At 46.2% G+C, this 20,807-nt stretch overlaps 1 pseudogene; it reads left to right on the top strand.

Annotated features, from left to right (window-relative positions):
- Window positions 1-20,807, top strand: part of LOC137528739 (major histocompatibility complex class I-related gene protein-like) — a 97,564-nt pseudogene that overhangs the window by 48,919 nt on the left and 27,838 nt on the right.

Genomic DNA, 20,807 nt, shown 5'->3' on the forward strand with positions numbered 1-20,807 from the left:
CCTTTACAAAACAGCCGCTTCTTCAGAGGCAGAGCATTACAATTCAGAGTTGTGACCAAAGGCAATTAAAAACATCTGTAGTGTACACTGGTTGGTCCTCATACTAATGCTACGTACACACATGCGACAACGATCGTTCGTTGAGAACGACGAACGAGCTTTTAATTGATGAAAGAACGACCTGAGTAAAGTTAGTTTTTAAATGTGTGTAACGATCTGATCGTTAGAAAAAACGTTACATCAGGTAAAGCAACTATTGCGCCTGCGCATAAAAATGAGACGTTTCACTGAGAAATAGTGAAATGCGCATGTCAAGCCTAGTACGAACAACCGTTTCCAACGATGTACTACTTTTGCAAATGATCGTCGTTGGTTAAAATCCGCCGAGACAGAACTTTCTTTTGTAGCGATTTGGCTCGTTCATCGTTTGCCTTAATAGTCGGTGGTTCGTTTTTTGTAACGATCGTCGTTGGTAAAGATCGGGGGAACGATCGTTACAAACGACTATAGTCGCATGTGTGTACGCACCTTTACTGTGTTTCTGCTTTGGCACTACAGATGTTTTTAATTGCCATTGGTCACAACTCTGAATTGTAATACTCTGCCCCTGAAGAAGCGGCTGTTTGTAAAAGCCATGAAATGTGCGTTAGGTCGTGTTCAACAAGAATATTTGACTCGTGCACTTTTGTCATTGTTTGTCATACCTACCTGTGAATGGAGATTGTAATTAAAAGCTATGTTTTATGACTGGGATTAGAATGGGCAACAGCCACCCAACGCTTATGACAAGATATTCAAAATGAATTGAGTATTGTGAAGTAACCAACGTCCGTGTTGGCAACTGCTCAAACACACCTGGTGACATGATTTCAGTTGCACTAGCTTTGAAGGATTGCTTTCAAGTTTTATGACTGTAACATAAAAGCTATAGAAATTGCCATAGCAACAGAAGCCACAGTGTTGCTTTCTGCAACAGTTTCCTCATACCAGCCTGTAATGGTAATTGTAACTAGCATGTACTGTGTATGAACTGTGGAGAAGCTCCAGCAAGACTGGTTTATTAAAGGACCACTACCACGAAACATTACATTTTGAAACACCCCCACAGTAGTTATATCATTATCAATCATACAGAATATTCAGTGTCATTTATTTCAATCTCTAGTATGGCCCTTTAAAGATCCATATGACACTGTATACTGTATACGTCAGTCCCTGCACTCCCGCTGACAGACTTCTGTATCTATAAACTCATCATAGGGGAAGCCTTGTCAGTGGTGGTAAATAAACTAAATAACTGACGGTATAATCCTCTTTTGTTTTTCACCTCGGCCCCAGTCTTCCCAACTGCCATAAATTCTCCTGCTGATAAGGTCCCGCGGCCCACACCCTCTGCCCTCCAAGCATTCAGAGAGACAGCTCTCAGCACAGTGTGGACATTGCTGTGCAATAAGATACCTGAGCTGCTCTCCCCTGTTCAGCTTATTCAATCACTGCTGCTTTCCCCCATGATGCTACCCCTCACAGTAGGTAGTAGAAATTTGACAGAACTCACAGGTTTTGGACCAGGCCATCTCCTCATGGGAAATCCTCAGTGTTTTCTTTATTTGTTTAAAAAGCACTACCTGTTTCCACTACACACAGGTTGGATGCAGAAAAACTGACTCCAGTGAATGCCTATGGGCCTGTTTCCACTAAACTCGATTTTTCTGATGCAGATTTTCCCATAGGCATTCATTGGAGTCAGTTTTTCTGCATCCATTCTGCATCCAGTCTGCGTATAGTGGAAAACAGGCCCTAAGTGAATGACAGTTGCTCAGTCCAACTGCTAGAACAGTGTGCAAACAGGTAGGTGGAGAGGCCTGCATCTTTGTATCAATCCTTTCCAGGAAGTGATTTTGTAAAGAATAAATGAAATACTGAGAATCCCATGAAGAAATAGAATAGTCAAAAACCTGTCAGTTTCATCAGATTTCTACTAACTACTGTGACAGCAACGTAGGAGAAAAATTATTTGTAGCTATTTTTTTTCTCTGTAAGAAACATACATTTGTTTGTGTTTACATGCATTTTAAATTATACAATTTTTTGCAATCTTTTGGTCCTTTAAATATCTTGTGCACTTAAAGTGTACCTGAGATGGCTGGTATGGGGGTATTTATACTTACCTGGGACTTCCTCCAGCCCCATTCGGTGCTCCGTTCGCTAGTATATCCCTCCGGTAATCTGTCCAGCCACAGCCAGTTGTGTGCTTCTGCGCATGCCTGGGTGTGCGCGCACCCCCGCCAGGCTCCCATGCCAGGGAACGTTCTGTGCCTGTGCAGTGCGCTCCTGGCTGCAGGAGCACAACAGGGATGTGCATGTGGCTGAGCTGTGCATGAGCAGAAGAGTGCAGCTAGATTACTAAGAGGAATTTTAAGAGAACGGAAAGGACGGCGAGGGGGCTGGAGGTAGCCCCATACCATCCATCTCAGGTTCTCTTTAATCATGATTTATTTGTTATGGGCCATTGTCTATCTTCCCATGTCTTTTATGGTCTCACTTCTCCTGTTGTCACCCTAAAACCCCAGTTCAACCACAAAAAATGTTTGTTTCCTGAAAGTTTTTTTTTAATTTTAGCAAATATAAAATAAAAAATTACCTGTTAGAGCAAATTATCAGTGGTCATGCCTAGGCTTTTTGTTAACTCCCCTTCCCCTACTTATTCCAGGCAGTTGGAGCCCAGCCTGTCATGATATAGCAGCTAGTTATGATGATGGGATAATACAAGAGTATATTCCCATCTTTCTATCTGCTGTATATTATGCATGTCAGCCAGTCTGGCTTTGAAGGTATTGGCAGCTAGCTTCCTGGAGTTCTGTATATACATGTGAATTAACTATCACTAGCCGTCCCGCGTCGTAGCATACGCCGCATCTTCTATCTATCTAATAGAGTACGTGCCTCAACCTTGAAGCAAGAAGAATAAAGGTGGGTACACACATCAGATAAAAGTCTTTGGAAAAATGAAAGATCACAGACCAATTTTACCCCCTTCCATGTAGTATCAGAGCCACACCTACACAGTCTATTCTATTGAGCTTCCTTCCCCATTAGATAGAAATATTTGCAAGATGCTGCACACAAAGTTGCTGTACACATTCAAAAGATCATTATCTGCAAAAGATCCGTTCCTGCAAAAGATCAGTACCTACAAAATACATTCATAGTCTATATTTCCATGCGGATTATTGTGGACATTTTCCCGTATACAATGGGCATAAGCATCCGCATACAATGAATTTTCGATGCTGGTCGAAAACACAAATATTTCTGAAGATTTTCGTGAAAATTCGCCAAAAAACGAAAACAGGATTTTCGATGTGAAAATGACTTAGGCGAAAATTCGCAAGCAACACTGCTACATGCTACATTAGCACTATCCAGGAGCGCCACAGGGAGGATTCCCAATGCCCCCTTTTTATACAACCGGAGGGACCGCGGGAACCACAGCGGCACCCCAGAGGGGGAGGCTAGGTGCCGCAGGCGACCCCCCCCCAAGCGTGGCCAGCGCCAGGGAGAGCCGTCTGCACCCACCTCCCAATATTAAAAACAGGCACTTACCTTAACGTCCATTGCGTTCTGCTACATGCGCATTAATTTTCTCATGGAAAGCATTTTTTGCAGTTTGTATCCTTTGGATGCAGGTGGTGGATGGCTTGCTCCGGTGGTGTGAGCCCTGGAGTGAGTTGTCTGCACCTGTCCCCCCCCCCCCACCCTCTGGAGTGCTGTATGTGAGCCAGCCCTGAGCTCTAAAGCTCGGGGTGACCCATGCTTCACTCCTTTCTCATGTGGTGCCCCCAAGTTAATGCGCATGTAGCAGAACGCAGTGGACGTTAAGGTAAGTGCCTGTTTTTAATATTGGGAGGTGGGTGTGGACGGCTCTCCCCGACGCTGGCCACGCTTGGGGGGGGTCGCCTGCGCCTCCCCCTCCGGGGTGTCGCTCTGGTTTCCAGGCAGTGAGAGAGCCTGGGACCCTGTGGTCCCCCCGGTTGTATAAAAGGGGGGCATTGGGAATCCTCCCCGTGGCGCTCCTGGATAGTGCTAATGTAGCATGTAGCAGTGTTGCTTGCGAATTTTCGCCTCGAAAATCCCGTTTTCGTTTTTTGACGAATTTTCACGAAAATCTTCAGAAATATTTGCGTTTTCGACCAGCATCGAAAATTCATTGTATGCAGATGCTTATGCCCTTATGCGGAAAAATGTCCACAATAATCCGCATGGAAATTCAATCTATGCGGACGTTTATACGGAAAAATGCCCGCAATAATGCGCAAGAAACTTCTCTGAATGCGGGCGCTAATGCCCTTATGTGGAAAATGTCCGCAATCATACGCAAGTAATGCGAAAATGACTGGCCTTAGGCGAAAATTAACGTGAAAAAATTAGATGGAAAATTTGCCTGTCAAAACGAAATTAGGCGAAAATTCGGTAAAAATTTATCGAAACAAATTTTTGCATTTTCGCTCATCACTGGCATGTAGCAGGGCGACCGCTTTGCAGTATTGGTTTTTTGACCCTGCATAGTTTGGCATGCAAAAGCAAATGCATATTTGCATGAGCATTGCCTCATGAATAGCCAATTAGGCCAGATTTGCAAAGCCAGACTTGCTAGGGTAGGCCTCTTTTCCACGGACAGTTGATAGGCAGTAACATGCCTCTCAAACTCTTACAACTGCTCACTACTGCCTGGTAACAGCTTGCTGCTGCCTGGAAACTGCTTGTTGCTGCCTGGTATCTGCTCACTGCTGCCTGGTAACTGCTTGCTGCTGCCTGGTAACTGCTTGCTGCTGCCTGGTAACTGCTTGCTGCTGCCTGGTAACTGCTTGCTGAGCACACAGCTCAACAGTCCGTGGAAAAGAAGCCTAAAACTTGGTGATTGAGCACGCATACATTTTCTCATGCAAAGTACTTCTTCTTCTTGCTCCAAGGTTGAGGCCAGGGGCGTAGGAATAGACCCTGCAGCCCCTGCAGTTGCAGGGGGGCCCCTAGCAAGTCAGGGGCCCGGAGGAGGAAAGGCTGTCACCACCGGCGTACCTACCGGGGATGCGACTCTCTCAGCCGCAGGGGGGCCCTGCCGCCCGGGGCTGCTCTGGGGCCCGCTCACTGTGCGTGGGGGGAGCGCTGCTCTGGACCCCCCAGCAAGGTGCTCAACTGGCCGCAGCGTCTAATAGATGCTGCGCCAGTTCATTCCCCGCAGCCCCGCTCCAGTAGCCTGCATAGTCTCCGGCAGGCAGAGCAGGGCTACGGCAAGATGGCCGCCGAAGAAGCCCTACACTGGAGACTATTTGTGTCTCTAGTACAGGGCTTCGGCAGCCATCTTGCCGTAGCCCTGCACTCTGCCTGTCAGCGCGGGAGATGTGCTGCAGGAGGACTCGGGGAGCTGCGAGCCAGATGCCGGGAGAGGAGAAGACTTCTGTCAGGTAAGTGAATTGTTTTTTTTTTCACAGGTGCATTTTGTTTTCAGGTGTCTGCTGCCTACATTGTGATTTTCTGGTCACTGCTGCCCACATTGTGATTTTCAGGTGTCTGCTGCCCACATTATGATTTTCTGGTGTCTGCTGCCCACATTACGATTTTCTGGTCACTGCTGCCCACATTACGATTTTCTGGTGTCTGCTGCCCACATTATGATTTTCTGGTGTCTGCTGCCCACATTACGATTTTCAAGTGTCTGCTGCCCACATTACGATTTTCAGGTGTCTGCTGCCCACATTATGATTTTCTGGTGTCTGCTGCCTACATTGTGATTTTCTGGTCACTGCTGCCCACATTGCGATTTTCTGGTGTCTGCTGCCCACATTATGATTTTCTGGTGTCTGCTGCCCACATTACGATTTTCAAGTGTCTGCTGCCCACATTACGATTTTCAGGTGTCTGCTGCCCACATTACGATTTTCAGGTGTCTGCTGCCCACACTACGATTTTCAGGTGTCTGCTGCCCACATTATGATTTTCTGGTGTCTGCTGCCCACATTGCGATTTTCTGGTGTCTGCTGCCCACATTACGATTTTCAGGTGTCTGCTGCCCACATTGCGATTTTCAGGTGTCTGCTGCCCACATTACGATTTTCTGGTCACTGCTGCCCACATTGCGATTTTCTGGTCACTGCTGCCCACATTGCGATTTTCAGGTGTCTGCTGCCCTCATTACGATTTTCAGGTGTCTGCTGCCCACATTACGATTTTTAGGTGTCTGCTGCCCACATTACGATTTTCAGGTGTCTGCTGCCCACATTGCGATTTTCAGGTGTTTGCTGCCCACATTGCGATTTTCTGGTGTATGCTGCCCACATTAGGATTTTCTGGTGACTGCTGCCCACATTGCGATTTTCTGGTGACTGCTGCCCACATTGCGATTTTCTGGTGACTGCTGCCCACATAAGGATTTTCTGGTGACTGCTGCCCACATTAGGATTTTCTGGTGTCTGCTGCCCACATTACGACATTCTGGTGACTGACTGCTGCCCACATTAGGATTTTCTGGTGACTGCTGCCCACATTACGATATTCTGGTGACTGCTGCCCACATTAGGATTTTCTGGTGACTGATACCCACATTGCAATTTTCTGGTGACTGCTGCCCACATGGCGATTTTCTGGTGACTGCTGCCCACATTGCGATTTTCTGGCCCACATTACGATTTTCTGGTGAACACTGCCCACGTTACGATTGTCTGGTGAATGCTGTCCACGTTACGATTTTCTGGTGAACGCTGCCCACATTACGATTTTCTGGCCCACATTACGATTTTCTGGTGAACACTGCCCAAGTTACGATTGTCTGGTGAATGCTGTCCATGTTACAATTTTCTGGTGAACTCTGCCCACATTACGATTTTCTGTCCCACATTACGATATTCTGGTGAACGCTGCCCACATTACGATTGTCTGGTGAATGCTGCCCACGTTACAATTTTCTGGTGACTGCTGCTCACGTTACTATTTTCTGGTGACTGGTGCCCACATTATGATTTTCTAAAGGCCCACATTACGATTTTCTGGTGAACTCTGCCCACATTACGATTTTCTGGCCCACATTACGATTGTCTGGTAAAATGCTGCCCACTTTACAATTAATTTACAGTGAAACGCTGCCCCATTACGATTATTTGGCACCTATGGGGGGGGCCCCATCCAAATATTCGCAGGGGGGCCCAGTGTTTTCTAGTTACGCCCCTGGTTGAGGCACTTACTCTATTATATATATAGAAGATAGATTGTCTGCTTCTAATTAGGAAACCCTTAATCAGACAGTTGCTTTAAAGCCTATACAGGTGGTTGGATCCTGTTGTCTGAATACTGTCTCAGAGGTATATTGTGCTTGGGAGCAATTGTCACCTGGACTGGCCGCAGTATGCTTTGACGCAGCTCACACCAGCCTGAGCCAGGCATTTGCATATGACATCCTGCTGCAATGTTGAAAGCCTTGCTCAAGTTGTCACCTGGGGATGGGAAATCTCTGTAAAGATCAAAAGTGTACAGGAAAAACCTGGGAAGTTCGCATATCACAGAAGGGGGATGACAAAGTGAACAATCAGGGGGCTCAGCAGATGGTGATGTCACACTTTGGGGAAATTGCATTAGATTGTGGGACGGAACCTCTATTGCCCGAGGCCTCAAATCGGGCTATAAAACAGCAGCTAGGAGAGTCACAACTCCTAGTCTTTGGAGATAGCACACCGGTAAGACTAATCTGGTTCCTGACCAGAAAGTGCGTTCTCCCGCAAACAACGCCCAGATCGATACGCTGGTACGTTTATTTCCATGTTACTTTTGCAATTTGTCGTGTGTGTATCTTTGTAACTTTTATCCTTGCACTTTTTATTTTGTAATTTTTACTTTGTTTTTGTGAATCTTTTGTATATATTATTTTCTGCATTGTTCCACTTTTTTTTCCCCTGGAATATTAAATCGTTATTTAATAAGTTTGACTTCTGCTGTACTAAACTAACACTCATAGCCTGGAAGAGACTGAAGTGTAATTGTGTATAAGTCCATGCCTGATTGTATGTTTGAGCAACCCTACAGTATAAGATTGTGATTGTGATTGCATTGTGTGTGGGGCGTTTGTCATACGTTGGCCTAAAGCGCGCAGCTGACCCAACGTACGAAAACGCCAGTGTGAGTAGCTCGACAGCAGAGTGGCTAACAGTATCGTTCGGAATGACTGTTAGTGGTTTTGCTGCACGACAGTGTAACTTGCATTACAAGTCAGTGCCTGATTGTGCCGTGTTACTGTACTGTGTGTGTATGTACGTGGCGTTCCCGTATGCGGCCTAAAGCCCAAAGCTGACCCGAATACGAAAACGCGGATTGCGCGCTGAGCACTCGACAGCCGAGTGGACGTGTCCAGCGACAGCTAGTGGTGGCAGTGAGAAGTGTTCTGACGGCCCCAGCCTTGTTTTAGCTTTACTAAGGCTGCTTCCCCTCTCGATCTGGTCAAACCCGCAGTCGGGAACTGTATACGCAGGCTTGCCGCGGGCCGGTTCTTGACACAGCCCACTGTTAGTCATGTGATTATTGCTGTGATGCTGTCCAGGTAACAGGGGGCGGTTTCAAAGGCAATAAACATTGCAGCCAGGCTTTCCAGATGACTGGTAGCTTATGGAGCTAAAATGACAAGGAAACTTTACATTTTTTATTGTTGAGAAACAAGCAGGTAATTTAGTTCACCTATACAAACAGCTAGGGCTAGTACCACACGTGATTCCAAAATGTGTACCCTGATTCCGAGCGCACAATCATTCAGCCCCTCTATACCCGCCCCTTTATAACACAGTCTTATCAGATTGGGAGTGTCCATGCTGCAGCCAGTCACTCAATTATTGAAACAATTGACACCACTTACGTGGCGGGTCGCTATAACAATGACCTAGCAGTATAGAATCGTCTTAAGCGTACAGCTGCACTCAAACATAATCCAATCGCAGTAGTGTCAGAGGAAATGCCCAGTCTCTCTTCCCTACCGGTTTCGGCGTTGCGACATCATCAGGGGATAAGAGAGAATGAGCCAGAAAGGGCATTTAACCACTTGACGACCGCGCACTCATACCGCGCGTCGGCAAAGTGGCAGCTGCAGGACCAGCGACGCAGTATTGCGTCGCCAGCTGCAGGCTGATTAATCAGGAAGCAGCCGCTCGCGCGAGCGGCTGCTTCCTGTCAATTGACGGCGGGGGGCTCCGTGAATAGCCTGCGGGCCGCCGATGGCGGCTCGCAGGCTAAATGTAAACACAAGCGGAAATAATCCGCTTTGTTTACATTGTACGGCGCTGCTGCGCAGCAGCGCCGTAAGGCAGATCGGCGATCCCCGGCCAATTAGCGGCCGGGGATCGCCGCCATGTGACAGGGGACGTCCTGTCACTGGCTGCACAGGACGGATAGCGTCCTGTGCAGCCCGGAACACCAGGGGGGCCAGGTAGGAGAGGGAGGGGGGGATTTCGCCGCGGAGGGGGGCTTTGAGGTGCCCCCCCCCCCCGCAACACCGGCAGGCAGGAGCGATCAGACCCCCCAGCACATCATCCCCATAGTGGGGGAAAAAGGGGGGCGATCTGATCGCTCTGGATGCACCCTGATCTGTGCTGGGGGCTGTAGAGCCCACCCAGCACAGATCACAAATAACAGCGCTGGTCCTTAAGGGTGGGTCCTCAAGTGGTTAAATAATTGGTAGAGACAGCCAAATAGAGCAACAGCTGTAATAAAATAAAAAAATGATGTCAGTAGTCATGCCTACTATCTGGTTAACTCCCCTTCCAGGCAGTTGGAGCCCAGCCCACTGTTACTCATGTGCTTAAAGAAAACCTGTACTGAAAATTAAAAGTCAAAATAACCATACACAAGTCATACTTACCTCCTGTGTAGTGTACTCTTCAATCTCTTTCTCCTCTCCCGCGTCCTGTTTGTCCACTGTGATTAAAGGAATTCTCCGTCCTCCATTTTGAAAATGGCCATTACCCCATAACAGCTTCCTGGTCAGCACACAGTTAAACTGTAATATCGCCCACTTGAGCCAAAGGGAAACATGGACACATCAGTTCTCCACTCAGCTGTAACTGACAGCAACCAATATATAACTGACAGCAACTGATATATTTCAGTTCTGACAAAATATTGTCAGAACTGGAAGGGATTATTATCAGCAGAAAATGGTGAGCTTCTGAGAGGAACTGATGGCAAGGTAACTATGTAATGTTCATTTGAAGTTACCTCATGTGTTTATTTTAAATAATTTTACTCATTACTGGTTCTCTTTAAAGAGAAACTCCAACCAAGAATTGAACTTTATCCCAATCAGTAGCTGATACCCCCTTTTACATGAGAAATAGAATGATTTTCACAAACAGACCATCAGGGGGCGCTGTGTGACTAATTTTGTGCTGAAACCCCTCCCACAAGAGGCTCTGAATACCGCGGTACTCTGGGCAAACTGCCACAATTTAACAATGTTCACAGACAGGAAATGGCTGTTTAAAGCTGTCTGTAACGGTAACAGTAAAAAAGGGCGCAGGAGGCTAGTGGACAAATTCGGGCGCCGCCATTCACTCCTATAATAATTATCATTTACTGGGCGCCAAACAGGAAAAAAGGGCGCCCGAGAATAATAACGTTTTCCAACGGCGCCCGAAGATTTTTCATGTTTTATAACTGCTTGTGATGATTTACGTTTCTTATTTCAATAAAACATTATTTTAAATGTTATCCCTTACTGTTTGTAAAACATTATTATTCACGAAACAAAGCGATCAGTACGTAATGTAAATTGTAATATATTTTATCCCTTACTGTTTTTAAAACATTATTCTACACACAATACAGTGAGCACTAAGGAGTGTCTTAGGTTTAGGCACCAACAGGGGGGTCTTAGGTTTAGGCACCAACAGGGGGGTCTTAGGTTTAGGCACCAACAGGGGGGTCTTAGGTTTAGGCACCAACAGGGGGGTCTTAGGTTTAGGCACCAACAGGGGGGTCTTAGGTTTAGGCACCAACAGGGGGGTCTTAGGTTTAGGCACTAACAGGGGGGTCTAGGGGTTAGGGGTAGGTACAGGGAGGGTTACTTAGGCACCAACAGGGGGGGTCTTAGGTTTAGGCATCAACAGGGGGGTCTAGGGGTTAGGGGTAGGTACAGGGAGGGTTACTTAGTAATTTTTTTTTAAACGTTATTATACGTTTCACTGTTTAAACGAAAGATTAACGTTTTTACAATTGCCGATTTAATGCACATTATTTAATGATTTATAACTTTATAAAACATTAATTTTAAACGAAATACAGTACAATACATTTTTAAACGTTATCCATGCTTATCGTTTAAAACCCCGCGCCCTTTTTTCCCAGCTCCCCTTTTTAACGTACGCGTCTGTAACAGCCAGAGCAGCTAGAAACAGCTACATAACTTGCCCACAGTAACAATGTCACCATGTAATACATGTCAGAATGTGAATCAGGGAGAGGAAAGATTTTACAATGGGCAAACACTGACTAAATCATTTATACATAATTATTGTAAAAATGAAGCACTTTTTTTTATTAAATTATTTTCACTGGAGTTCCTCTTTAAACAGAAAAAAAGGAGGCTAGGCTTTTATTGCTGTCTCTGAGGACAGTTTTATTCATTTACGGGTTTTTTTTGTGCGTGTCAAAGGACAAGAGGGAGGGAAAATATCAACAGTAAGAATAAATGTAAATTTGTTCTCTAGTGTTAGGTTGGGTTTTATTATAGGGTTTTTATTGCAATCATTAATCTCACTGAGGATTAGTGGTGATCAAAATCAGCTCATTACGATTACGCTAAATTTAGTATACATTTTCGCAATTAAACCTATACGTAATTACGATTTGTAAATTCAATTGATTTTGTATAATTATTTATAATTCTGTGTAAATTTTTGCATTATTTTTGTATAATTTTGTGTCGACTTTAGCAGTAAATAGCAAAGCCCCCATACATGCTATTGTCACCATGGAAACTACGAGCGGCCGTTTCCATGGAAACTACGAGCGGCCGTTCCATGTCAGTTCACGAAGGGTGTCTCCATGAACACCCTGCGAGCCTCCGATCTGCGGCTCGCAGGGTAAATGTAAACACGCGGGGAAGATCTTCCCCACTGTTTACATACATACGGCGCTGCTGCGCAGCAGCGCCGTAGAGGAGATCGGCGGTCCACGGCCTCTGATTGGCCGGGGATCGCCGGCATCTGATAGGCTGAAGCCTATCCTATCCGGCGCAGGACGGATATCCGTCCTGTGCGGCTCAGAGGGGAAGGGAGAGGGAAGGAAGGAGGCAGAGGGAGGACTAGCGCTGCGGAGGGGGGCTTTGAGGAGCCCCCCCACTAGACACAGCAGCGCGGCGGCGATCAGACCCCCCCAGCAGGACATCCCTCTAGTGGGGAAAAAAGGGGGGAAGTCTGATCGCCCTGCCTGATTTCTGATCTGTGCTGCGGGCTGAAGAGCCCCCGCAGCACAGATCAGCCAAACCACCCGGAATCCGGAAGTGGTTAAAGAGAATCTGTATTGTTAAAATCACACAAAAGTATACATACCAGTGCGTTAGGGGACATCTCCTATTACCCTCTGTCACAATTTTGCAGCTCCCCGCCACATGCTTTGGCTGTGAAAGGAACTGGCTGACACATACTGAGGAATTACAAACACAGGCACAGGCAGAGCTGTCTGCAGGAAGCCTGTCACTATTCAGTGCATGAGAGCTGCAGGGGGACAGAAGGTAAACACACAAATGATCTCTTGAGATTCAAAAGGAAAGCTGTATAGAGCCTGCTTGTGTATGGATGTATTTTCTATGTGTGGACATACTGTACATCAACCTACTTCCTGTTTTGGTGGCTATTTTGTTTGTTTATAAACAAACTTTTTAAAACTGTTTTTGACTACTTTTAATGTGGCGGGGAGCGGTGAAATTGTGACAGAGGGTAATAGGAGATGTCCTCTAACGCACTGGTATGTTTACTTTTGTGCGATTTTAACAATACAGATTCTCTTTAACTTGTACTCACTATTCTCCTTAACCACTTAAGCCCAACTGGACGAACATACACGTCCAGTTGGGCAGCGCACACACTTCTGCGGGCCGCGCGCACTCCTGCGGGGGCTCTCGTGCGCTCTCCCGCTGCCGGCCGTTAGCCCAGCGATCAATGAAAGGGATTATAGATCCCTTTCACTGATCGAAGCCCCCCGCAGAACAGCCTGCGGTTTTTCTGAGTTCAAAAAGTTCCCAGTCTTCATTCTTCTTCCTGGGAGCGAGATCGATTGCTCCCAGGACTTTTTGACTGTGGCCATCTTGTGGCCAAATAGTAAAACTACACCCACATCCACTTTTTATTAAATAAATACTTTTTTAACATTTAAAATTAGCTGTTTACCCCCCACATCAAAAAATACCCAAATAAAATTTTTGATAAAAAAAAAAAAAAAATTACAGTAATAAAAAAATCAAACAAACCATAAATAGTTACCTAAGGGTCTGAACTTTTTAAATATGCATTGCAACTGAGTATATCAATATAATTTTTTTAATTATGGGCTTGTAAATAGTGATGGACGCAAATTGAAAACATGCACCTTTATTTCCAAATAAAATATCGGCACCATAAATTGGGATAGTTACATAATTTAAATGGTGTAATAAGCGGGACAAATGGGCAAATAAATTACACAGGTTTTAATTATGGTAGCATATATTAATTTCAAACTATAATGGCCGAAAGCTGAGAAATAATGATTTTTTTCCATTTCTTTCTTAATATTCCTGTTAAAATGGATTTAGAATAAATGAATTCTCAGCAAAATGTATCACCTAAAGAAAGCCTAATTGGTGGCGGAAAAAAAAGATGTAGATCAATTCATTGTGATGATTAGTGATAAAGTTATTGGCAAATGAATGGAAGGTGAAAGTTGCTCAGATGCAAAAAAAATGTCAACCCTGTGGGCTTAAGTGGTTAACATATGTAGCAATTTTGGTGACACCAGCATGTATAGGGGCTTTGATATTCACCGCTAGAGTCGGCACAAAATTATGCAAAAATGTATGCAAAATGACAAATGATTACAATTACAGCCTAAATGAATTACAATTTCTCCCAAAATTTTGCATTACAATTTTGCATTGTACTTTTCAATTACGATGCAAAATTACATCTATGCCGAATTCATGCGCATCACTACTGAGGATACTTCCCTCACTTCTTGTTCCTTTTATTGATGTCAGAAAAAAACAAGAAATCTCCCGAGAAATCAGATAGCAATAACACAGTGATAGAGGTTCTAGAACCTAGAACCGGCCCTGGTTCTAGAACCAGGGCCGGCGCTACTATAGAGGCAAGGTTCCTATAGGGGCCCCACAAGGTATCACCCCACTAACCTAACTGTGCTACCCTGCCTCATCTTTGAAAGAGTAGCGTCCCACCTCACCACAGAGGAGCTTGCCCGCCTGGGACAAGCAAGTTGCTACTCTGCAGGGGCCCTGGGGAGCACAGCTAAGTGGGGAGGGGGCGAAGCTGGCTCAGGGGCCCTATAGGAAAATATGGCTGCAACAAAGCGCCCCTAATGCTGCTTTATTGTCAGGGAAGGGTGGTGTCTGTCAGGGGGGCTGCGGGTTCATTTTGCCCTGGGGCCCCATTGTTACTAGAACCGGCCCTGTCTAGAACCTTTATCTATAAGTGGCAGAATGTTATTTGTCTAATCGAGCTGTAATAAGTATTGCAAACTATGTTATCTAGATGGAACTGCATTGATCTCGATTTTTCCTCCATATTTATTTTCTCTCTGCTCTCCCAGGCAGCCACAGCTTTCAGTATTATTTCACATTATTACACCAGAAGCGACTTAATGAGCAGTGGTACTCCATTGTGGGAATCATGGACGGCACACAGGTCGGGAGATACGACAGCAGCCTGCGTCAGGCCCAGCCGCTCTATGATTGGATGAGAGACAGTCCCAACCATGAGTTCTGGAAGGAGAACACAGAACTGGCACAGCAATACGAATGCAATCACCGCACGAGTCTGGAGCACATACAGAGGATTGTCAACCGATCTGCTGGTAGTTATATCATTAGTTACATCATCATTATTTTAAAATTAAAACATTGTGATGCATAACTATTGGATGTTAATTTTAGTCGTAAAAAAGGCAACCACTTTGTGGCTACATCTATTGCGATTAACATCGTAGAAGATATCCTCTAAACTTAAAGGAATACTGTAGGGGTCGGGGGAAAATGAGTTGAACTTACCCGGGGCTTCTAATGGTCCCCCACAGACATCCTGTGTCCGCGCAGCCGCTCACCGATGCTCCGGCCCCGCCTCCGGTTCACTTCTGGAATTTCAGACTTTAAAGCCTGAAAACCACTGCGCCTGCGTTGCCGTGTCCTCGCTCCCGCTGATGTCACCAGGAGCGTACAGCGCAGGCACAGACCATACTGGGACTGCGCAATACACTTCTGGTGACATCAGCGTGAGCGAGGACACGGCAACGCAGGCGCAGTGGTTTTCTGACTTTAAAGTCTGAAATTCCAGAAGTGAACCGGAGGCGGGGCCGGGCATTGGTGAGTGGCTGCGCGGGCACAGGATGTCTGCGGGGGACCATTAGAAGCCCCGGGTAAGTTCAACTCATTTTCCCCCGACCCTCCTACAGCATTCCTTTAAAAGAAAAACTTTAACCCAGGATTGAACTTCATCCCAATCAGTAGTTGATACCCCCTTTACCGTGAGAAGTCTTTACCTTTTCTCAAATACATCATCAGAGACATCTGTGTGGCTGAAATTGGGGTAAAACCCCTCCCACAATATGATGTCAGGACCATGGTCCTGACAGTTTACTGTGTAACCTTGCATTGTGGGAAATAGCAGTTGTTTCCAAATGCCCAGGCAATATCACCCTCTGTGCATAGGACTCTCAGTAAATGCACATCCGCAGAGATCACCTCACAGGACTAAAGATGTTGCCACCTGTGATAGATTTCAGAATGTAAATCGGGATGAGGAAAGATTTTACAAACGGCAAACACTGACTAAATACCTTATAAATTAATTTTGCACACACACATGTATTGCTTCAGACGGCAAAGAATCTAGAACTGGCCCTGGTCATAGCACACCTGGAGCAGAGGTCAAAAGTGTTGTTAACTGACTCCTAAAGGTGGCCATATACTGGTCGACTTGCCATCAGATCGACCAACAGATAGATCCCTCTCTGATCGAATTTGATCAGAGAGGGATCGTATGGCTGCCTTTACTGCAAACAGATTGTAAATCGATTTCACTATGAAACCGATTCACCATCTGTGAAGCTGCCGCTGCTGTGTCAGTCCCCTGGTCTCCGCTGTCTACTTCTCTGCGCTCGGCTCCAGGGCTCCAGCTTCACTTCCTGTCCGGGGAAGTTTAAACGGTAGAGGGCGCTTTACTGTTTAAACTTCCTGCTGGGATAGGAAGAAGTGAAGCCTGCCGGAGCCCAGCGGAGAAGGAGCACTGGTGACAGCGGGGATATGCGCCGGCCGGATCAGGTAATGTATTGTCGCAGGCGTCGGTCGTCGGACATTCGAACGCAGCTATCGACGCACTCCCGACCCGCCGGTGATCGAGCAAAATCTTCCGCATGGACGGATCGACGGGAACGAGCGATTTAGGACAGAAATCGATCAATCGGTCAGCATTTGCGCAATGATTTCACAGCAGATTCGATCACAGTGAACAAATCTGCCGTATATCGGTGGGAAAATCGTTATGTGTATCAGGGGCCCCAACCGCCCCGATTTCGGCGGCCGTCCCGCTGTCCCGCGCTGCCCCCCCCTGGTCCCGGCCGCTGGGGAGTGAGGGGGGGAAAAAAACGATCGAGGCACCAGCCCGGTATGCGGCATGGATGGCCGCCGCCATTACACTTCTCCCTCCCTCCTAATATAATGCCCCCCAGTGTCCCCTTCCCCCCCGCAGAGGAAAATGGGCAGCGGTCGGAGCGGGCAGTAAGTCTTATCACTGCCTCTCCGCTGAGTACCGGGATCTCCTCTGATCTTCCTGCTTCCTGTGACGTCACAGGAAGCAGGAAGATCAGAGGAGATCCCGGTACTCAGCAGAGAGGCAGTGGTAAGACTTACTGCCCGCTCCGCTGCCCATTTTACTCTGCGGGGAGGAAGGGGACACTGGGGGGCATTATATTAGGAGGGAGGGAGAAGTGTAATGGCGGCGGCCATCCATGCCGCATACCGGGCTGGTGCCTCGATCTCTCTCTGCCCGCCCACGGCCACCGCCACCCTCACCCTCACCCTCCTCCCCCTCCCCACCCACTGGCACCCTCACAGTGCCTCCCCTTTGGGAATAATTAATAACTGAAAAAAAATTGTGGGGTGGGCGTGACTAGGGGGTTGGGGGTGTGGCCAGGGGCGTGGCCTAAATGTCCCGGGTTTTAAAAATCAAAATGTTGGGAGGTATGTGTGTATGGGCCCCTTAACACTGCAATCACTAATAATAATTATAGTGATCACACTGTCAGAACACAACAATACCTGCTGAGTCTCATTCCCTTCTGGCGAGTTCTTGTCTGGCAGACAAAGACATGGATTCAGTTTGTGTACCAAAGGCGTACTTGAGTGAAAACAGGTTACTTTTGTTTTCACTATTTAACCCCTCTGATCCTTTTCCTAAGCAGCGATACCAGAAGAAAATGCATCTTTTTATTTCCCTTAATGAAAAAACTAAACTAAATTTGTCTATTTTAAAATGATAATTATTATTTTGTGTTTATATAGAGTACATAGTCATGTCACTGACTGTCCTGCTCTGAGGACAGTCAGTGACATGACTATGTATTCTGTAAAGTGCTGCAGAAGATGGCATTGCTATATAAATGAATGATAATAATATGACAGGACATAAGACTATGACTATGGCAGGATTAGATTGTAAGGACAGTCAGTGACATGACTATGTACTCTGTAAAGTGCTGTAAAATATGTCATTGCTATATAAATACATAATAATAATTTGGTAGTACATTAGACTGACTATGGTATAGTAGGTAGGATTACTGTATATACGCGAGTATAAGTCTAGAAATGTAGGTCTGATTCACTTTATAAAAGTATAGGGGTCAATTTATACACGAGTCACAGGCAACACTGAGTAATGTGTATATTAATAATGACATTCCCATTTGCAGCAATTTCCCCTGTGGTAAGTGATACTTCCAGGAAAGGAAATGCCAAGAACAACACAGGTCTGAAAGTCCTCCAGGCCACAACAATTACCAAGGAAAAGGGACAGGGGGGAAATACTGGGCTGCATAAAAGAGAGTGAATAACTGCAGCACTTGGGGGCCTGGAGGAGGTATTGGCTGCACTTAAGGGACAGGAGAGGTTAACAGCTGCAATACTCAATGCAGTGTAGTCATTAACCCCTCCTGAGCCCCAACTATTAACTTTGCTGGGTAGACTTATACTTGAGTCAATAAAAAATGCCAGCCTAAGAGGGTTGAATATTAGAGTCGACTTATACATGAGGTCGACTTGTATTCGAGTAGAATGGTAGGATTAGATTGTGAGTCCCTTGAGAACAGTCAGTGACAGGATTATGTAGTCTATAAAGTGCTGCAAAAGATGTCAGTGCTATATAAATACATAGTAATATAATAATAATAATAATAATAATAATCTGGTAGTGCATTAGACTATGACTATGGTAGGATTAGATTGCGAGTTCCTCTGAGAACAGTCAGTGAGATGACTATCTACTCTGTAATGTGCTGCAAAAGATATCAGTGTTATATAAATACATAGTAATAATAATATGATAGGACATCATACTAGGACTATGGTAGGATTAGATTTGTACAGTTCATTGCTGCAGTGAATTCATCTGTTCCCTAATAACACTGAACGAAATAGACTCAGACACTCCTGTGCCACATGCACAGACTACACGTACTCGGATTAGATTGTGAGCTCCTCTGAGTACAGTCAGTGACACCATGACATGACTATGTACTGTAAAGTGCTGCACAAGACATCAGCACCACATAAATTCATAATAATGATGTCTTTGAGGCAGTGGCGTTCCTACAATAGGGCGGCATGGGGCGCCCCGCACCGGGTGTCGGGCGCCCCAGGGGGTGTCATCAAGGCCTCCCACAGAGGCCTGTGCCGGACAAGAGGGGGGACGCAACGCAGAATAGAGGGGTGGCAGGGAAAGCGGCGGGATGGGGGGCCGGACCCCCCACCTCCCTCACCTGGGTCCCCTCCTTCTGGCGCTTCCCCCTCCTAATTAGTAGCAGCGACCGGGCAGGAGCAGGCGGAGAGGACTTACTCACCTCCTTCCTGCGTTCCAGGGGATGGCGCACAGCGTCATCGTCACGTGACGCTGGTCTCCGCCTTCTCCACCTCCCACTGTGCTTCCTGATTGGCGGAAGCGCAGTGAGTGACAGAGAAGTTGGAGAGCAGCGTCACGTGAGGATGACGCTGTGTGCCATCGCCAGGAGCAGGTAAGTCCTCTCTGCCCGCTGCTGCTAATTAGAAGGGGGAAGCGCCAGAAGGAGGGGACCTAGGTGAGGGAGGTGGGGGGTCCGGCCCCCCTCCCTGCCACCCCTCCTTCCAAGCTTCCCCCATACCGGGGGCAACTTTACTAGCTATTCTGGGGGCAACTTTACTAGCTATTCTGGGGGCAACTATATTACCTACTCTAGGGGCAACTATATTACCTACACTGGGGGCAACTATATTACCTACTCTGGGGGCAACTATATTACCTACACTGGGGGCAACTATACTAGCTATTCTGGGGGTAACTATACTAGCTATTCTGGGGGCAACTATATTACCTACACTGGGGGCAACTATACTAGCTATTCTGGGGGCAACTATATTACCTACACTGGGGGCAACTATATTACCTACACTGGGGGCAACTATACTAGCTATTCTGGGGGCAACTATATTACCTACACTGGGGGCAACTATATTACCTAAACTGGGGACAACTATACTAGCTATTCTGGGGGTAACTATACAAGCTATTCTGGGGCAACTATTATACCTACACTAGGGGCAACTATTATACCTAAACTGGGGGCAACTATATTACCTACACTGGGGGCAACTATATTACCTACTTACTAAGGGGGCAACTATACTACCTACACTGGGGGCAACTATACTAGCTACTCTGGGGGCAACTATATTACCTGCACTGGGGGCAACTGTATTACCTACACTGGGGGCAACTATATTACCTAAACTGGGGGCAACTATACTAGCTATTCTGTATCAACTGTCCTGGCCAGGTCTGCTACATGATTGAAGTGTTTTCTGGCCAGGTTGGCCACATGATTGCATGTATTTTCTGGTCAAATCTTCCACATGATTGCATGTATTTTCTGGGCAAATCTGACGACATGATTGCACGTATTTTCTGGGCAAAGCTGCCGACATGATTGAACGTATTTTCTGGGCAAAGCTGCCGACACGATTGCACGTATTTTCTGGGCAAAGCTGCCAACATGATTGCACGTGTTTTTTGGTCAAATCTGCCGACACGATTGAACGTGTTTTCTGGTCAAATCTGCTCACATTACGTGTATTTTCTTGAGAAAACCTGCACAATTATGTGAATTTTCTGGGGAAAATTTATTCTTATTCATTTGTAGTTAGCCAATAAATGGTATCATCCTGATTTAAAACTTCAAGCTTCTGGGGAAAGGGTCACCAAAACTTGAGCCCACTGTCCCGAGGTGAGAATAATATTGATAGTAATGGAGAAGAGAAAAAGCGT

The sequence above is a fragment of the Hyperolius riggenbachi genome, chromosome 8, assembly GCF_040937935.1.
Source record: "Hyperolius riggenbachi isolate aHypRig1 chromosome 8, aHypRig1.pri, whole genome shotgun sequence".
NCBI lineage: Eukaryota > Metazoa > Chordata > Amphibia > Anura > Hyperoliidae > Hyperolius > Hyperolius riggenbachi.